Source organism: Lactuca virosa, chromosome 4 (genome assembly GCF_052849685.1).
Source record: "Lactuca virosa cultivar CGN04683 chromosome 4, Lactuca_virosa_CGN04683_v6, whole genome shotgun sequence".
NCBI classification, from domain to species: Eukaryota; Viridiplantae; Streptophyta; class Magnoliopsida; order Asterales; family Asteraceae; genus Lactuca; species Lactuca virosa.
In genome coordinates this window covers 319,312,281-319,332,635 of record NC_136429.1, presented here as the reverse complement: position 1 = coordinate 319,332,635, position 20,355 = coordinate 319,312,281, and the positions used below count along the sequence as shown (strand labels likewise).

General features: G+C 37.0%; 1 non-coding gene across 1 annotated transcript; it reads right to left on the bottom strand.

Annotated features, from left to right (window-relative positions):
- Nucleotides 1-8,092: 8,092 nt before the first annotated feature.
- Nucleotides 8,093-8,198, bottom strand: LOC145110161 (small nucleolar RNA R71). The gene has a single exon (XR_013709541.1). It is a non-coding gene; the product is annotated as a small nucleolar RNA R71 (small nucleolar RNA).
- Between the last annotated feature and the right edge of the window lie 12,157 nt (nucleotides 8,199-20,355).

Sequence of the window (20,355 nt, the reverse complement as noted above, 5' to 3'; positions counted from 1 at the left end):
TGGAAGTTGATAGAATACAGAGTTGAGGCTTTCTGGTGATCATGTTGATGTCCAAAGGATACATATTCTTGATGCGATCTGATTTGATGAGACATTCTTTTCAGTCTTCTATCATGATATAACTATGCTTCTTGCAGAATTCAACCCTACGATTTGCATCAGTTAGTTAACCCATACTGATTAGATTATGCTTGAGATTGGATGCATAAGCCACATTCGAGACAGAAAAATTTTCGTCATTCAGGATACCATAACCTCGAATTTGAGAGTTCGAATTGTTGCCATAAGTAAAATAACCAGCATTTGGAGTAAGTTTGAGATCACGATGAAAATATTTATCCCAATCATGTGCATGGAACAAGCACTATCAATATACTATATTGTATCATGTTCCGTAGCACAAAAAGCCTGCAAAATCGGTGAGTTTTGGAGTTTTTAGGCTTCAAGTTAGATTTAGGGACTTTAGCATGGGCTTTAGACTTGGTTTGTGATTTTTGAACAGTTAGTATATCGGAGTTCTTTTTTCGAGATTCCTTTGGAAAGATGCAGAATATCAGAGTCCTTTCATTTATCCAAATATCATATTCAACCATTGGTTGTTTGGGCACTGCTTTCTTCAGAAGAACATTTTTTCGAGATGTTGCTGGAAGAACTGTGTTTAGAGATGTTTCAATTGAGTTTTTGGATTTTTTAACTTTCATTCAAATTTTTTATTTGAACCATTAGAAGGTTTCTAAACATCAGTATTTGGAATATCTTTTCCTTTGTTCACTGCATTCGTAGGCACATTTGATTTCGGAAATTGTTTTGGTTTAAAACTCGTACCATCCGAGGTAGCAATAAAAACACAAGAAAATGCTTTCTGAGGAGAGTCAATTTTCTTAGATAAGGTCTCATCAGTAACATTCCTCACACCATTGACACAAGTATTAAAAATGTCCAAGCTAACAGAAACATATGGTCTCTTAAGGATCTTAACATGCATGAAAGTATTGTGATTCCTAGTAGCTGGACTAACTATTTGAGGTGTTTTCTTCTCAGATTTCTCAAGGAACCTAGAGCATTTCCTCGACCTAGTTTTTTTCAAGAGCTTTCCTAGCTTTGGTTTTTGGATGAACAATATCTTTCTTATTCAGCCAAAGTTTCTTCTAAGAGTCAGATGATGACTTCGAAGTTTTTCGAACTGATGGAGTGTTCAAATGAGGCTTAATTGGCACTAGAGTCGATTTTGAAACCACATTAGAGTTGGAGACACAAGAATCAGAAGAGGTGTTGTTATCACTCTTAAGTTCTACATCATTATCCAAGGATGCCCAAAAAGAGTCGAATTGGTCTGATTCATGTCTGTTTGTCTCAGGAATGATTTCCTCGATAGCACAATTGTTCGGAGGACCAGAGTTCTAAACACAAACTCCAGTATTGTCTGTGTTATTTAAGGGTTCCGAAGACTGATTATTGTTCAGGATATTATAGGCGGAAATTGCATGGAAACAAGATATGTAATAGTGATCGGTTTGAACTCAGGGATCAATGACGGATATTTATCCGAGGTTTCATGAAGGGACGACAATGGTGATACAGGAATATCCGAATAAGTGTGTTTCAGAATATATCCCATAAACGTTAAGTTTTGAAGTTCCTTCAGGGCACGAACAACTGGCTTCATAAAATCGCTTCCAGACCGGGTGCTTTGGACTAGGGATGACGAAAATTATGTATCGTTCTTTCATTAGCTTCAAGAATATTGATCGAATTATGCAAAGCATCAATTTTTGCATTAAGACGTTTATTATCAATAACCAATATATTCCTTTCACTAATTAAGATTTCACATTTTTCATTCAAAATAATACATTCATCCTTAGCCGTTACAAGTTCTCTTTCTAATGATTCAATCTTAAGCTTGCAGTCTTCAAAACGTAATCTAAGTCTAGTTAACTCACTATCCATCACTAACTTCTATGGAAGACTCATAGGCTTTATGGATAACTGTCATATCTTATTGAATTTGAGTTAGATAAGATTTAAAGATAGATAAATAATAATTATTATCAGTAATCATAAATTTTACCTGATGGATGATACTTTGGTCAGGAGAATCATTTGTTGCCATCTAGAAATAGTTTGGCTCAACATCGTCATCCTCAGCTTCTGAACCAGATGACCAGTAACCCTAATCACATTTAATTAATTGTCTATCCATAAGACACAAGTTCCCTGGATATTTCACTTCACTTTCATCACCAAATGACCAATACCCACCAACATTTCTTGAAGCTGTGGTGACAAATGCCTTTTTACTTTTAGCAAGTTCTTGTGCTCTATGAGCATAGTAGGCAGCGTCTTTCACCGCTAATTTTTGAGGAATTTCAGCCAAACAGTCCTTAGCATAGTGGTTTCCAAGACCACATTTGTGACATATAACTTTAAGTTTGACTAATTTTGGAACTTCCTGAGGTTCTAAAGAGCGATTTGGAATGTTGGGTCAATAACTTTTGTGGGTTTAGGGTAGGGTTGAGGATTGCTTTGGTGGGGAGCTTGAAATCTTTTTTGAGAAGGTTCTTTATTTGGATTTTATAACATCCCAAATATCATAAGGTAAAATTTTCATTTTTAAATCAACCATAAACACAATTTATCTTTTTCAATCATTCAAAAGTATATCAGAGTAAAAATAGTTATCAGAGTACAATCCAAAAATCATAAAGTTTCGGAAACATGGGTGGATGCGATGCAATCAAGCTAGACCCTTACCTTTCGAACTCCATATAACTCCATAATGGATAAAGTTTCCAACTTTATCCATTAGAGTGGTCCAAACGACCAACATCTAGTTTTTAAGTATTAAAAGGGACAAAAAGTGCATCGTTTCCAACTTAATCCATTAAATCCAAGTCTCAAGCCATTATATCTGAATCAGTATGATGTTTAGATGGATAAAGTTTCCAACTTTATCCATAACAAGGTTACAAACTTTGAAGATATAAACTTTAGGCACTAAAGTGACCAAAAGCTCATAACACCAAACACTAGCTATATTTATCAAATGCATCATCACGATTCAAAATTTATACCTCTAGAAGAAAGATCAAGGTAAAGAAAGTCTGGATCTACAAGCTCCAATGCAATCAACACTTCTTCAAGGAGCTCCTTCTTCTCCACGATGCACCAAGAACACTCCAAAGCACTTAATAACACCTTCTTTTGCTCAAAAAGTTGAAACTAGGGTTAGGGTTTTCAAGGGAGGGTGTTGGAGAGGTGACGGCTGAGAATGGATTGGGTTTGGGGAAGTTAAGGATCTTAAATAGGGCTTAAACCATGAAAATAGGGTTTGGGCACTGAACGCGTACCCCAAAGTATTCTTGGTACGCCCAACGTACTTAGGGATACCCTAGTATGCCCAGCGTACACGGCTTAACCCAAAATCCATCCTAACATCAAACGATCATAACTTCTTTGTTTCAACTCTGATTTTGACGATCTTTATATACACAGAAAGGTATTAAGGATCTATACAACCCTATCTAACTACTTTTAACTTAAAACACATCAAACTAAAATCGTTAATTCATAAAAGAAGTCTAAAACAATACTTTCCCCATTATACCCTTGGGCGCCAAAGCACAAACCAAACTCTTAGATCACATAATCTACATTACCCACATCCAAATGGGTCTAAACATATCCTTCCCCAAGGCCTAAAGCCTTATAATAATTGACCTTCGGGTCACAGTCCCAAATTATGAAACGACTCGAAACAGGGTGATACAGATTCCAAGGATGTCTGTAATTCATAGATAGATGTGCAAACTCTTGTTGGAAACGAAGTTCGAAATTAGCAGATTCTGGATCAAGGTTTTCTTTAAACGGATAGCTCGGAATTGGAGAGGATGGTATAACAGGTGGTGTAGGTTAAACATGTGGAATAGGTGGGATGAATCTAAAAGGATCTGAAACAGATGGGTTCGGAATCAATGGATTGACTGAGCTGACTAGCAAGAGGACCTACAGAAAGTTCTCTTAATGTTTGAGCAACGTTGGATTCATGACCATGCAGTTCATCATACAACTGATAGAGTTTCAGTTTCTTCAGAGATCCATTACTCTGAAGACATAACTTGACATTTCCCCATCCTTTTCCAAGGCTTTTGATGAACTTAAGGTTGTACTCGAGTGGAGGTCAGACTACTCCATGTGCCGTCATGTTGTTCACCATGATCCTATACCGATTTGATGCAGATGATACAAACTCACCAGGAGTTGCAGTGAAGGTTTCGAATGTTAAACACTTATCCTTCATGTTATATGATCCTTTAAACAAATATTATAGTGTATCCCAAATCTCCTTAGCATATTTTCACAACCTAATGTGCTCAAAGAGAGATGAAGGTACACCAAAAACCATTTCATAGAAGGCGATTTGATTTGCATGAAACTTCTCAATGTTTGTTGGAGTCAGTGGTGTTGGTCGAGTCTCCTCATGACCCATGAGAGTGGAAAAAGATCTCTAACTACTTGTCTTACTGGAGCATGATCACCTTCTTTTACTGACCTCCAAATTTCTTCAGATTTTTCATTACCAAGTAAAAATCTCGCCATTCTAACTTTCCAGTGATCATACTCTTCAACAACTAGAAATGGAGAACGCGTTGGGCAACCCATGCTATTTGCTATTTGCATTGAATACATTTGTTGATATTGATTAGAAGCAGCCATTGAAGTTACGATATTAGAGCTGAAGTGGTATATAGCAGAATTTTTATCCTGAACACATAAATGATTGAGATACCAAGGTAATCATCAACCAACTATAATCTATTCTAATGGATTCAAAGGAAAAACACTTAGGCTCCAATACCAATTGTGAATGAAATAACTAAGATGTGCGCGGATAAGGTTTGATAAATCAAACCTTGAGTTAACTTAAGATCAACGTCTACTAATAATAAAGATCCATTCAAGTTTGGTAAACTAGTCTTGTCTCGGAATTAAGATAACCAACAAAGTGCTCAAAGCATAAATTATTAATAAGTATAAACAATGTAAAGTGATTCAAGAAGAAGAAGAAAGTAAGAAAGAATGATTGACTGAATAGTTCTTGATAGATTTGAAAAAGGTGCTTGCTCCACACATGATACATAAGTGAATACTCCTTAAATAGACTAGGAGTAACTAAAAGATAAATGACAAAAAGTAAGCGTGTACTGATAGACTTCCGAAGATCAGCATACTGACACATCCGTTGATGTAGATCTTGTCTCATATATTATACAATAAGACAATGTGAACAAAACAAAATAGTACTTGTATCAATTAATGCACATTACAGACTCAAAATCACTTTAAGAGTTTACAAAGCTATGAAGATTAAGAAATAGTACTTGTATCAATTTGAAAAAATTTGGGAGAAATAAGAGTCTACAAAGCTATAAAGATCCATAAATATCATGAAGAAAAGCTCCAAATTATTGAAGACTCAAGACTAAGGAGAAATTTGGCAAGTTATTATCTATTGTATTTTTTATTTTCTAGGTTATTTTTCCATATGTATGCTTGGGGGTTTAACCAAAATACCTTGAGCTTAAGAAAGTTTTATGAGGATGGATACAGAGGGATGGATAAAATCAAAAGAAGTGGGGAAGTGTTTATGAATATTGTGAGTAATTAGGATTGGGGAAGCTCTTAGGAAAATATTAGACACAAATACATGCATTGCGGTCTTGGAGTAATGGAGAGACTCAAAATGGATTATCTTGTGCCATGTTGGTAGCTGAAGTTTTGTTATTATGATAATAAAATTAGTTTTGCTTGAGGGCAAGCAAAAGCCAAGTGTCGGGTATTGTGATATATACATAATTAACTACAAATTTAATGCATATTTCTAATACTTTTAGCTACAATTGTGATTATTTTGGAACAAAAGATACTTATAACATTTAAAATATGATTTGTAGCGGTGAAGACTTGCTCGGGACAAAAAGGAAGCATACGAGGAGCTGGAAGCAGGAAACGGGAGCTAAAACAAAAGAAGAAGAAGAGAAAATACTGAAGACCACATTGTGGTGATCTCCAACACGACGTGGTGAATTTGGATATTCGCGACCAATCAGATGACTTGGCAGACACGAGATAAACTCGAAGAGCACATCGTCGTCGTGGTATCCCATGACGTGGTGGTCATATTTAAACAATTATAAAATCCCAGACATTAATTCGAAATCAGGGGGATGCATCGGTTTTTTGAGGATATTTCTGACTAAGAACCCTTAGAAACACAGAAGAAGATCGAAACTCAAGTGGAGCTCAAGGATTGAAGAAGATTTCTACATTGATCTAGTTGGTTTGCTTTTCATACTTATGTATAGCTTATTTTACATGGATCTTTGGTGTTCTTCTGCTACAATGAGTGGCTAAATACCTTTTACTTCTATTTGGTGAAGATGAACTTGATCTATATGTGTTGATTTCAATTATTGGATGATTATATTTGATTTTACTTGTGTTTGATAAATCCAAACCCTAACATGTTTTTTTTCTAGTTTATATTACTTATAAATCAAATTTTGTGTGTTAATTGATCATATTAATTGCATGAATTTGTCTCCTAATTGTTTATGATCATTAAATAATTAGAGATAGGATTAACCATATCTTAGATTTAGTAATTAAAGCTAGTAACTTTAACTGTGTTAGAGAGCATAATCAATCTAGATTTGTGCTTGGTTGCTTAACTTGATCATAGGAAAGTAACTATTATCATTCATAGTTCAATTTGTGCTTAATATCGATTTAGTGTTTAACTATTGCATGATCATTGATTATTAATTCACAAACTGGTAGGCCTAGATATTTGATCATAATAGCTAGAAAATTGGTAAAAAATATAATCTATACATTAGAAATCAACCATATTAAAAAGTGAAATCGGATCTAGGCAGAACTATTCTTTTAATTCTTGAAGTTAACTTGTTTTCTATGCTTAATTGCTAGTTGATAGTTAAGTTCTTCTGATATTGAAAAATCAATAAATACCCCCAATCAAAGTTTTTTTTCTTAGTTTAATTAGGAGTGGTTAATTTACTTAATTGAATTATCTTCCCTGTGATCGACACCCAACTTATCCAAGCTATACCATAATCTGACTAGGTACACTGCCCATAAGTGCATAGTTTGCAAATTAAGTTGGGTTTATAAATTTAAAACATATAGATACAATTGTGCACATCAAAGTTTTTTTGGCGCCGTTGTCAAGGAACGGGTTATTTGATTTATAGTTAATTGGTTTTAGTTACTCGATCTTTTTTGTGGGATAAAAACCACAAAGAGTTACTTTGGTTGCGTTATTAATTTTTTTTTTTTTGAGAAACAACCACGTCGTGGTCATATCCACCACGTCATGGTCTCTTCTTAGTTAATATTTAGTTTCTTAATTTTTATTCCTTTTACGCGTTTTTGTTTTGTTTTGTTTTTGTTTCAGTGATTTATGACCCGAGGATCTACAACTCCAATTGTTCCTCTACTAGAATATCCAAAACCATTTTTCCATAAGAAGAAAGGCAAGAAGGGCGAGCCGAGCAATACTTTCAAACCATAAAAGTTTGAGCTTTTCGAAAGGACGCCTGATAAGAAAGGAATTGGATACGAGGCAGAAACATCTACCGAAGAAAGTTCAGAAGACGAATTAGAGATAAAAAGAAAGGTTGAAGAGATGGAGGATATTACGAGAATGGAGATGGGTGATTACAAGAAGATATTACGTGAAGAACATGGACCCGGTTTTGTTCCACCCGAGATACCAGCCGAGAGTAGTTTCGAGCTTAATGGTCATATTTTATTCATGCTCATGGATATACCTTTCACCGGGAAAGAGTATGAAGATGCATTTAAGCATATTGATAAAGTGAAGGACATTGCTAACTACTTCAATGTTCCTAATGTACTAAGAGAATCCATGCTATTGAGGATGCTTCCAGTGACATTTACCGGTGAAACAAACGTTTGGTTGAAATCACTAGCACCCGGATCCATTACCACATGGGCAACTCTACGTGATGCTTTTATTGAGCAATTTAGTGCTCCTTCCAAGATCTCGAAGCTCAAAAAGAATATTGCTAATTTTCAAAAAGAGGTTGGAGAGTCCTTATATGAAGCATGGGAGAGGTACAAGGGCTTGCTTAGATATTGTCCCAAGATGATCTTAATGTCCAACAATAAGTTTCCATCTTTTATGATGGAGTGAATGTAACAACTAGGCAACTTCTTGACTCCCAAGGACCGATGATGAAGAAGGAGTCGGCCACCATAAAATAATTGATTTAAGTGTTTGTGAAACACTCATGTGAGTACCACAACCCATGAGAGCATGTTAGAAAATATGGATAGAAGAATGACAAATTTGGATCAATTCATTCATGCCATAAGAGATAGGTGTGATAATTATAATGGACCACACTTGACCAAGGATTGTGATTTAGATGAAAATGGGAATAAGAAGGCACAAGTGTTCTACTCTAGTGGTGACAAGTATGATGAAGATTGGAGGAAGCCCAAGAAGGAGTGCTTTCCAGATGAATAGTATAAGAAGCAAAAAGATGAGAAGTATAGACAAACCGGTCGGGGTTTTTACCAAAAAGAACAACCACCACCCGAAAAGAAGATGGAATTTGAGTCAGTACTTCATAGATTTATGGAAGAATTTGAAAAGAGGCACGATCCTATTGATACTAAAGTAAGAAATCATCAAGCTTCCATCAAAAATATCGAGACTCAACTTACACAACTTACAACAATTGTTAATGAAAGGTCACCACCTAGAAATCAGGACCCAAAATCACAACCTCATGTAATGGTGATCTACACCCAAGAACAGGTTCATTCTGAGCCAATTATGACCCATGAAGTACCTACCATATAACCCAAGTCGTGTTTGCAAGAAGAGAAGCCCGAAGCCAAAAGAGCAAAAAGTTAATCGTTCTCTGATGACTCACAGCATCGTGGTATCGAGAAGAAAAAAAAATCTCCTTAATTCGTATCAGCCTCCTTTCCCATTCCCATCTCAAGCAATCAAGCATTATCTGGAGCCCAAACAAAAGAAATTTATGGAAAAAGTGCTCTCACTCTCGATAAACGCCCCATTTCTCAAATCAATGGCTAAACTTCCCAAGTTCGCGAAAGATGTGATAACTAATAGGAAGGAGTTGGAAAATTCCTTAACAATAGTGCTTAATGAGTTGTGTTCAGCCGCGATCATCAATAGATTGCCAATCAGGATGGAAGATCAAGGCTAACTCACTTTACCTTGTGAATTTGGCAACTCCACTTCTATAAATGCTTTAGCCGATTCGGGGGCAAGCATTAACCTTATGCCTAATTCTTTCAACCAAAAGCTCGGATTACCAAAGCTCCAATACACAAGGATGACCATCCGTATGGCGAACCACTCGATCACATACCCACGAGGAATCATAGAAGACTTGTTAGTGAAAGTGGGAAAGTTTGTATTTCTGGTTGCCTTTGTGGATATCGACATGAAGGAAGATGAATAACTTCCCATAGTTTTGGGAAGACCATTTCTGAGTACTGCAAGAGCTCTAGTTGACATCCACGACTCAAATCTCACACTTCGTGTGGAAGATGAAACAATTAATTTGAGATGAGTCCAAAAGGAATCATGAAAAGCCAAAAGATGAAGTGTCGAAGATGGATGATATGGAAGAAGATCTTGATAAGCTAGTTGGAATTGAAAAGATGATGGAAGAAGAGTTGAAGGTTTGGTTGAAGCCCCATCTTGACAAAGTCAAAAGTTCAAAACCAATAGCCTTGATTCCTATGATATTTGATGTGATTGCATTTTCTACTCCTAAGGTTCCAGAGGAAGAAGTACTTCATGAAATAGAAGAGGATCTATATGAAGAATTAGAGATAATTGATGAAGACAATGGTGGGTAATTAGAGGAGCCATTAATAATCGATATGGAGTTAGAAAAGAAAGATTCTAAAGAAGGCGATAAGAAGAGTAAAAAGATGAAAAAGCAAGGTAAACGGCTAAAACGCTAGCATGAAGAAAGTGCCAATAAAAAGAAGGAGAATTCTAAGAAGGCATACAAAAGAAGGGTTTAAGCTTACAAGCAAAAACGGAAAGTGCAAAAGGAGCAAAGGGAGATCCCACTCCTAACCGCAACAACGTAGAGTGGAAAGGAGTCTGGCTACGACTCCTCAAAAAGAAGCGCTTTTCGGGAGGCAACCCGATGTTTAGAGTTTGCATTTTATTTCCCTTTTTGATTTGTTTATAGTTTCTTTTTTAGTTTTAATTTTTAGTGTTTATGTTAGCTTAACCAAATGATCATGTGTTTCTCTAGTCTTCTGATTTTATTTTATGGTGTTAGAAAAAGAAAGTGAGGTGGTGAAGGAGCTTAATGGGTGAAGAAGTCATGCAATTTTGAAGATTAAACTTGAAGACCAGGTTTTTTAATAAGTGTGGGGTTCCCACATGATGAGGAGAAGAATTTTGAAGAACTTTACAGAAAGAAAGATCAGGAATGGTCATATCCATCATGAAGAGTCAATGCATTACTTTAGATTTTTCAAGTTTCTCTGAGAAGACACCACGACATGGACATCATCACCACGTCGTGGCAATTGATTTTATCGCGACTACATCCGACCATAGCTACGACGTGGCAACACTTGACCACATCGTGGCGATTTTAAATTTCACGACCATTACGACTTCAAGCTCTACACCATGTCGTGGTGTTGCTTTCCCACGACGTGTTAGAGGTTCAACACATTTTTCAAGAATGGTTCTTTGATTTATTTCAATCCGGCACATTCGCATTTACAGGAGAAGAATTCATAAGTACTTTTTCCGGCTATTATACGACAAATCCAAGCATTACCACACAAATTTCAGAATTCGATCTCGCCACTACTACCCAAGGGGAGTCTGTTCCAATTCTTCCCTTTTAATTATATGTTCTTTAATTGTTTTAGCATGTAATAGGGACATTGCATCATTTAAGTGTGGGTTAGGGGGTTGAATATAGGAATACAAGCTTATTGATAAAAATTGAAAAAAAAATGACTAGGATTTTTTAGAAAACAAATTATTAGAAAGATTTGAAATAATAATCTAAAATTGAATCTAGTTAAAAAAAAATTGTTGTATTGTTGTGTTGAGATCTAGGTTGCTAGTGTTGTGTGGGACGATTTGATGCGAGTTTCAATGTTTATTTGAGCCAACATATGTTATAGTGTATTTATGGCTTTCCTATCCTACTAAAATCATGGAAAAAAAACACGACCTTGCATAGTTTGAGGGCCACAATATGTTTAACACCGTGTACCAGAAATGTATCCAGGAGAGCTTAAGTAGTCATTGCACTTTAGACTAATACTTTTAACCAATAAGGCTTGAAGTTAAGTTCCCTTGCATAAGCATATGTTTTTTTAGAATTTTTAGTTTTGAGTGAAAAAAAGTGGAAACAGAAAAAGAGAATAAATAAAAAAAATAAAAGTTGCAAAAGTTTGGGGAAATAAGAGTTTACAAAGCTATGAAGATCAAGAAATATCAGGAAGAAAAGCTCCAAATTATTGAAGACTCAAGAATAAGGCGAAATCTGCCATGTTTTTATCTATTGTATTTTTTATTTTCTAGGTTATTTTTCCATATGTAAGTTGGGGGGCTTAACCAAAAATACTTTAAGGTTAAGAAAGTTTTGTGAGGATAGATTTGGAGGGATGCATAAAATGAGTGTTATTCAAAAGAAATGGGGAAGTGTTTATGAAGATTGTGCGTATTTATGATTGGGGAAGTTCTTAGGAAGAAATTAGACACACATACATGCATTGGGGTCTTGGAGTAATGGAGAGGCTCAAAATGGATTGTCTTGCGTGATGTTGGTAGCTAAAGTTTTGATATGATGATAATAAAATCAGTTTTGCTTGAGGGCAAGCAAAAGCCAAGTGTGGGGTATTTTGATATGTGCATAATTAACTACATATTTAATGCATATTTCTAATACTTTAAGCTACAATTGTGATTATTTTGGAACAAAAGATACTAATTACATTTAAATATATGATTTGTAGTAGTGAAGACTTGCTCGAGACAAAAAGGAAGCATACGAGGAGCTGGAAGCAGGAAACGGGAGCTAAAACAAAAGAAGAAGATAAGAAGACTGAAGACCACGTTGTGGTGATCTCCAAGATTACATGGTGAATGGAAAGCTCGCGACCAATCAGATGACTTGGCAGACACGGGATAAACTCGAAGACCACATCGTGATGGTGGTCAAATTTAGACAATTATAAAATCTCGGACATTAGTTCGAAATCAGGGGGATGCATTCGGTTTTTTTAGGATATTTTCAACTAAGAACCCCTAGAAACCCAGAAGAAGGAGCTCAAGGATTGTAGAAGATTTAGAAGATTTCTACATTGATCTATTTGGTTTGCTTTTCATATTTATGTCTAGCTTATTTTACATGGATCTATTGTGTTTTTCTGCTACAATGAGAGGTTAAATACCTTTTACTTCTGTTTGGTGAAGATGAAATTTATCTATATGTGTTGATTTCAATTATTGGATGATTATATTTTATTTTACTTGTGTTTGATAAATATAAACCCTAACATGTTTTACTTCTAGTTTATATTACTTATAAATCAGATTTTGTGTGTTATTTGATCATATTAATTGCATGAATTTGTCTCCTAATTGTTTATGATCATTAAATAATTAGATCTAGGATTAATCATATCTTAGATTAAGTAATTAAAGATATTAACTTTAAGTGTGTTAGAGAGAATAATAAATTTAGATTTGTGCTTGGTTGCTTAACTTGATCATAGGAAAGTAACTATTATCATTCATAGTCCAGTTTGTGCTTTATATCAATTTAGTGTTTAACTATTGCATGATCATTGCTTGTTAATTCATAAATTAGTAGGCGTAGATATTTAATCATAATAGCTAGAAAATTGGTAATCAATATAAGCTTTCCATTAGAAATCAACCATACGAGAAAGTGAAATCGGATCTAGGGAGAAGTATTCTTTTAATTCTTGAAGTTAACTTGTTTTCTCTGCTTATTTGCTAGTTGATAGTTTAAGTTCTTCTGGTCTTGAAAAATCAGTAACCCCTCCCCCCCCCCCCCCACTCAAAGTTTGCTTCTTAGTTTAATTAGTAGTAGTTAATTTATTTAATTGAATATCATTCCCTGTGATCGACACCCAAATTAACCAAGTTATACTATAATCTGACTAGGTACAGTGCCTATAAGTGCATAGTTAGCAAATTAAGTTAGGTTTATAAATTCCAAACAAATAGGTATAATTGTACGCATCAATGAGTTTTTTTCCCTAAGGGGTCAAAAGTAGGATTTGCATCTTCCCTTCTAAGGGATGGAGCCCATGATTGGTGGGAAGCGGCTGAACACTCTTTGGGAGCTAAGGTCGTGGCTACCATGAATTGAAGTGTTTAACGACTTCTTGGGCCAACATCGCGACCGACTGGACCAGAGGGATGATTTTGTAACGAGGTTCAAAGCTAAGTCTACACCTGCTATTGAAGTGCAGCAGCTGGCGAGGGAGTTTTAGGACCTTTTCCAGACTACAGAGACTGTTGCATAAATCACCGCTAAGTTTCAGGAGAAAGCTTTACTGGTTCCGCGGTATGTCGTGGACGAGGAGATAAGGAACATAAGGTATCATGACATGATTAGAGATGATATTTGGGAGTTTGTGAGTATGTAGAGCTGCAAGACCTTGGATGGGATGATAGCTAGAGCCCGGGAGCGTTAGATTGAGTTGCAACTTCAGACGAAGCGCAAGCCAGAGCAAGTACAGATGGCAGTGGGCCAGGTGAAGAGGCCCAAGACTTTTGATTCGCGATCGAGAGGCCATCATGATCGAGTCCATTATGCTAAGTGTGGGAGGACTCATGATGGGATTTTTTGTGAGAAGGGGGTGGTTTCTTCAATTGTGGCTACTCATGTCATTTTTGTCAGGGATTGCACTCGGGGAGCACTCATATGCTTCCATTATAATCAGATGGGCCACAAGAAGGCCAATTTCCCGAGATTTCTCAGAAGAGCAGCGGAGATGCCCACACCAGAAACTTTGAGGATTATTTTTGGACGCCAAGTCAAGGCAGAGGCTCCAGTGGTGAAGAGTAGGGAGTTTCAGTTAACAACCGAGCAGGCTCGAGCGGAAGGAGATGTAGTTACCGATATGTATCTTTACCATGTATTTTATTGCTTTCCTTGTTTATGCTTATGTTTTATCTGATCATGTATAGGGATGTTTTTAGTCAATGGTATGACAACTCATTTTCTGTTCGATTCGGGTGCTACCCGATTGTTTATGTCACTTACGCTTAGCAAGAAGTTTAGCTATGTCCCATGGGATTTGGATTATCCGTTGGAGGTGGATATTTTCGATGATTGTTTAGTAAGTGCTTCGAGAGTTCATCGGGGATGTGTTCTAAATATGTTCCTCAAGAGATATTCTATTGAATCAGATTCCTCTACGAGGGTCAAAGGTGTTTGTGAGTATGGACTGGTTGGACCACAATGGGGCTATGATTTATTGTGAGCACCAGTTGGTGAGAGTTCGAACCCTAAGTAGAGGAGAACTGGTTATTCATGGTGAGGATGCTCAATGTGGATCAACAGTATCTCAGCTATGAGATCTAGGTGGTATATTAAACATGGGTGCTACGAATTCCTAGCTTATGTGGTGGATATGCGATAGGAGGGTTAAAATACTATGGATCGTATGCCCATCGTTCAAGAATTCCCTGATGTGTTCCCTGAGGATTTGTCGAGAGTGCCTCTTGAGAGGCAGGTTGAGTTTCAGATTGATCTGATTCCAGATGCGGCTTCGATAACCAAGATGCCCTATCTCTTAGCACCTACGGAGATGTTGGAGTTGTCTACATAGCTGCAGGATCTGTTAGACAAGGGATTCATTAGACCGAGCAGTTCACCTTAAGGAGCATCGATCATGTTAGTTAAAAAGAAGGATAGTTCACACAGGATGTACATTGACTATTGCGAGGTGAACAAGCTGGCGGTGAAAAACTGTTATCCACTTCCGAGGATTGATGATTTATTTCACCATCTTCAGGATGCATCTTGGTTTTTCAAAATTGATTTGAGATCGGGTTGCTATCAGATAAGGTTCAGAGATGAGGATGTACAGAAGACGGCCTTCAAGACTCCTTATGGTCATTACAAGTTTGTGGTGATGCCATTTGGACTCATCGACGCATCGACAATGTTCATGGATCTCATGAACCAGGTGTGTGGGCCAATGTTGGATCGGTCAGTGATAATTTTCGTTGATGATATCTTGTTCTATTCTAAGACTAAGGAAAACATGAGGAGAATCTGTTGGAGGTTTTGGAGACCTTGAGGAGGGAGAGGCTTTATACCAAGTTATCCAATTGTGAGTTTTGGTTGTGTGACCTGTAGTTTTTAGGACATATCGTCAACTAGAAGGGTATATTGGTCGATCCGGCCAAGATCGAGGCAGTGATGTGGTAGGAGGTTCCGAGGACACCATCTAAGATTTAGAGTTTCCTGGATCTAGCAGGTTATTATTGGAGATTTATTCAGGATTCTTCCAAGATTGTTGTTACTTTGACTCGTTTGACGAAGAAGAATGTTACCTCCCGGTGGGGGCCTGATCAACAAGCAACTTTTGAGACTTTTGGATGATTTTGTGATTTATTGTGATGCACCGATTTTTGGATTAGGATCAGTGCTTATGTAGAGCAGTCGTATAATTGCATGTGCTTCTAGGCAATTGAAGCCTCACAAGGCAAATTACCCTACACATAATTTAGAGTTAGGGGATGTGGTTTTTGCCCTTAATATTTGGAGATATTATCTGTATGGGGTCAGGTGCACTATTTATACTGATCACAAGAGTTTGAGGTATCTGATGGATCATCCGAACTTGAACACGAGGCAGCGCAAATGGTTGGATGTGGTGAAAAATATTGACTGCGAGATTTTTTACCATCCTGAGAATATTAATGTTGTGGCCGATGCCTTGAGTTGGAAGGTAGTGAGTGTACCTTGTTGGATTAGTGTCTAAGCCCGTAACTATATTTGGTATGTACTTGACCCGGTTATGCATGGTCCTTTTGGGTTGCCTTCACCAAAGCAACTTGACAAGGTAATTTAAAGAAAGAGAGAGGAGATTATGGTTTATTAATATATTATAAGAATAATATATTAAAGGAGAAATCATATTTATTTAATTAGTATTAGTCATAAATTAATTAGGAATTAATTTGGTGACTAAAAGAGATTAATTAAATAAAGGGGCTTAAACTGTCAACTGTGTGATAGTTGAGTTTTGGGCTGGGAAACCTAATAGACTAAGGGGGAACGAAATAATGATGAAGGATCATCATATTTTCGTCCAAGGCCTTATTCCAGAAGGTTCCTTGGGCTGCTTGGTCGTTAAGCTGTCCATTAGGGTTTAGACTGAAACCCTAGCAGCCTACAGTATAAATAAGACCCCTAGCCTTCAATTTTCGGCCACTTGCTTCCCAAGAGAAACCCTAGGCCGAAATTAAGCATCCTCCCTCTCTCTCATAATTGCCTTCTTGCTTGTGGTGTTTGTAAGCCATTAGAGGAGTTACAATTGTGACTCTAAGCTCCAAGAAAGAAGATTCAAGCTTCCATTGAAGAGGTAAACATCTTGATCTGATGTTATATGTTAATTTCAAAATTATGTATGCTAGATTAGGGTTTGTAAGTCTTGGATTCATTGCATGTACAATAGAGAAACCTAGATCCAAGCATTAGGGTTTGTATGAGCACATAGGATTGTTCTTATATAAAACCCATCAGTGGTATCAGAGCCTTGATTGGTTTCTGTTGTATGTGATGCTATGATCGATTATCTGCTGAAAAACTTTTTATGGCCCTCTGTTCGAACTGACTCGGCGAGTCACTTCATGGACTCGACGAGTCAACCCGACTCGGCGAGTCCAGTGAACGACTCGGCGAGTCGGAGAGTCAGACAGAGGGATTTTCGGATTTACTTGCTGTTTTGCTGAAGGATAATTGCCTTATATGTTTTTAACTGATAAGATTCAATTTTTATTGTTATTAAAAGATTATCCTTGCCAAAACACAAGATAATTACCAATTTATTAGATAATAAATTCCTTATATGATTAAAATTGATTATTTGAATTAATTGGGTAACTTATCTTGCAAGAAATTGAATTAGGTCAAATATAGATAATCACTAAATTAATTGTTTGATTTATATTATTTGTTATTTGATCCCTTGTCTTTTGAAAAGTTCAAAACTTGCCCTCAAGTTTTGAAATTTAATTTTTTTATTAAAAGTTTAATTTTGAAAATTTTAAATTTCAACCCTTAGAATTTTACAAGTTTAAAATTCAATCTTATACTTTATCTATTACAAGATTAATATATATATATATATATATATATATATATATATATATATATATATATATATATACATAAGAATAAGCTAATCTTATCGCTAGTAGGCCTCATTCACGAAGCCAGTCTATAAGGTGGGTATAAGGTTGCTGCCTATAAAATGGCGCTTAATGGGTGTACACTCACACCCACCGCTTGCTTGACTGGTGGAGGGTCGTTAGCCGAACGGATAGGATAGGGCACTTAATTCCTCATTATAAGTATAATGGAAATAACAAAGTAACTACAATGTTTTATAAATTCCCAATCTTAGTTACTTTAGGGTAAAATGTGAAAATGATGCTATTCCATGGAATTACACCTTGTACCTTTGTCAAACGTTAGTGGAGCGTGTGTGGCTAACCGGCACACTAATTTGGAATTGACATTCGTGGCAAAGGGTGGCTCGATGTTTATCATAGATCAATGGAGCGTGTGTGGCTAACCGGCACATTGATTAGGTGATAGAGACATTAAGTGCACCATGTTGATTCGCATGGTTATTCACAACTTGTTTGCGATCCTCGGCATCCCAGTCGCAAATTTGAAGTACATATCGAGATTTAAACATGCCATTGAAATGTTCAATGAATCTCAAAAGAAATCTAGGAATTTTCAAATACATTTAAAACTTAATCTCTTTTCGTTTTTCATGGTGAGAATTAGTGAATCATCATTCACTTACCTTCAAATTATTTACTTTTAGATTACGGCATCCCTTTTCTAAGTTGGAAATAATGTTGTTGGATCCTAGCCCTAATTTCTCATTTGGGTGTTTAATTGGGGATTCATTTCTAATCAAACCTTGTTCCTTTCTATTTCAGAGGTCTAACGCAAACGCAAACAACAACGCTTCTGGGTCATTCTCGTTGATGAACCTATGTAAAAAAGTGACATTCGATGTGTCGAATTTCAACGAGTGGATGAGATATATTCGCATGATAACTCGCTACGAGGACAAAGAATATGTCCTCGATGAGAAAATAGAAAAGATCAACCCAGAAGTTGCTACTCCTGAAGAAATGGCCGCCTTTGAGGCCCACGAGCGTGATGCTACGAAAGTTCATTGCATCATGCTGGCCACCATGAACCTCGAACTCCAAAAGTCCTATGAGGACATGTATCCATATGAGATGCATCAAGATTTGCTAGACAGGTACCACCAAAGCGCGACGCAAGAGCGTTATGAGATCATTACCAACATGATCACCGCTAGGATGGGGAGTGGAGAATCCCTAACCACTCATTTGCAAAGAACGCAAAGGTATGTTGATCGTCTTCTCAAACTTAATGTTAAGTTTGACGAGGATTTGGCTATCGACATCATCCTCCACTCCTTGCCTTCCTGCTACAACCAGTTCAGAATGACCTACCACATGAACAAGGAAGAGGTCACCCTGAGTAAACTTCAAGGGCTCCTGAGGACTGCTGAGAGCAACCTCAAGGACAAATCTATTGCATCATCCTCTACTGTAGCTGCTCCTGTGTTGGCAATTGGCCAAGGAAAGGGTAAAAAGAGGAAGACTCCTTCTAAGAGCCACCAAAAGGGTAAGACCCAAGAAGGTTCCTCTTCTAGTGGGACCAAAGCAGGTTCTGTTAAGCCCTCTTCTGACCCCAAGGAAGCAGAGTGCTTCTATTGCCACCAAAAGGGCCACTGGAAACGAAGCTGTCCTAAATATCTGCAAGATATTAAGGATGGGAAGATAAAGCCCACCTTTGCAGGTATGTATTCAATTAAATCTAATAACTCATCACTTGCTACTTCATGGGTCCTTGATACTGGATGTGGTTTCCACTTTGTTCTGATTTGCAGGGGCTAACAGAAAGTAGGGAAGTGGAGCATGGGAGAATAAACTTGATCATGGGAAACAAGAAGTCTTCACCAGTAACCAAGATCAGAGTTTATTCTTTAGTGTTGAGTAATGGGTTAGGACTAGATTTAAATAATTGTTGCTATTCGCCAGATATGGCAAGGAACATCATTTCCTTTCATGGATTATATAGACAAGGTTTCAGATATTCATTTGATAATAGTAATGGTTCTATTAATGTTTATTTGAATGGTGTTTTTTATTTCAATGCATTACCTTGTAATGGGATTTATGAATCTGTGTTGATTGTAGATAATTTAGGAAATGATGTCTTGAATATTGATTCGTCCAATAGTTTGGACAAAGCATGCTTGTGGCATTGGCGCCTTGGCCATGTTAACAAGAAACGCATAGCCCAACTCCAAAAGGATGGAGTCTTGGAGTCATTCGACCTTAGGGACGATGATGCGTGTGAATGTTGTTTACTTGGGAAGATGACCAAGTCACCCTTTACTGGTACATGTGAAAGGGGTGAGGGTGTATTGGATCTCATACATACTGATGTATGTGGACCCTTTAGATCCACAAACAAGGGACGCTTGTCGCTTCTACGTGACTTTTACAGACGATTATAGCAGATATGGATATATCTACTTAATCAAGCAAAAGTCAGAAACCTTTGAAAAGTTCAAAGAGTTTAAGAATGAAGTATAGAATCAGCTGGGCATGAAAATCAAGATGCTTCGATCTGATCGAGGGGGAGAGTACCTAAGTCTTGAGTTTCACGACTATCTAAAAGAATGCGGAATAGTTTCGCAATTAACGCCTCCTAGAACGCCACAATTGAATGGTGTGGCTGAGAGACATAATCGAACCTTGTTGGACATGGTTCATTCTATGATGAGTCGTGCTTCGTTACCAATCTCATTCTGGGGGTATGCCTTAGAGACTTCCGCCCATATCCTTAACTTAGTTCCGACCAAGAAGGTTACCAACACACCTCACGAGATGTGGACAGGGAAAGCTCCCTCATTAGCACATATCAAGGTATGGGGTTGTGAAGCTTT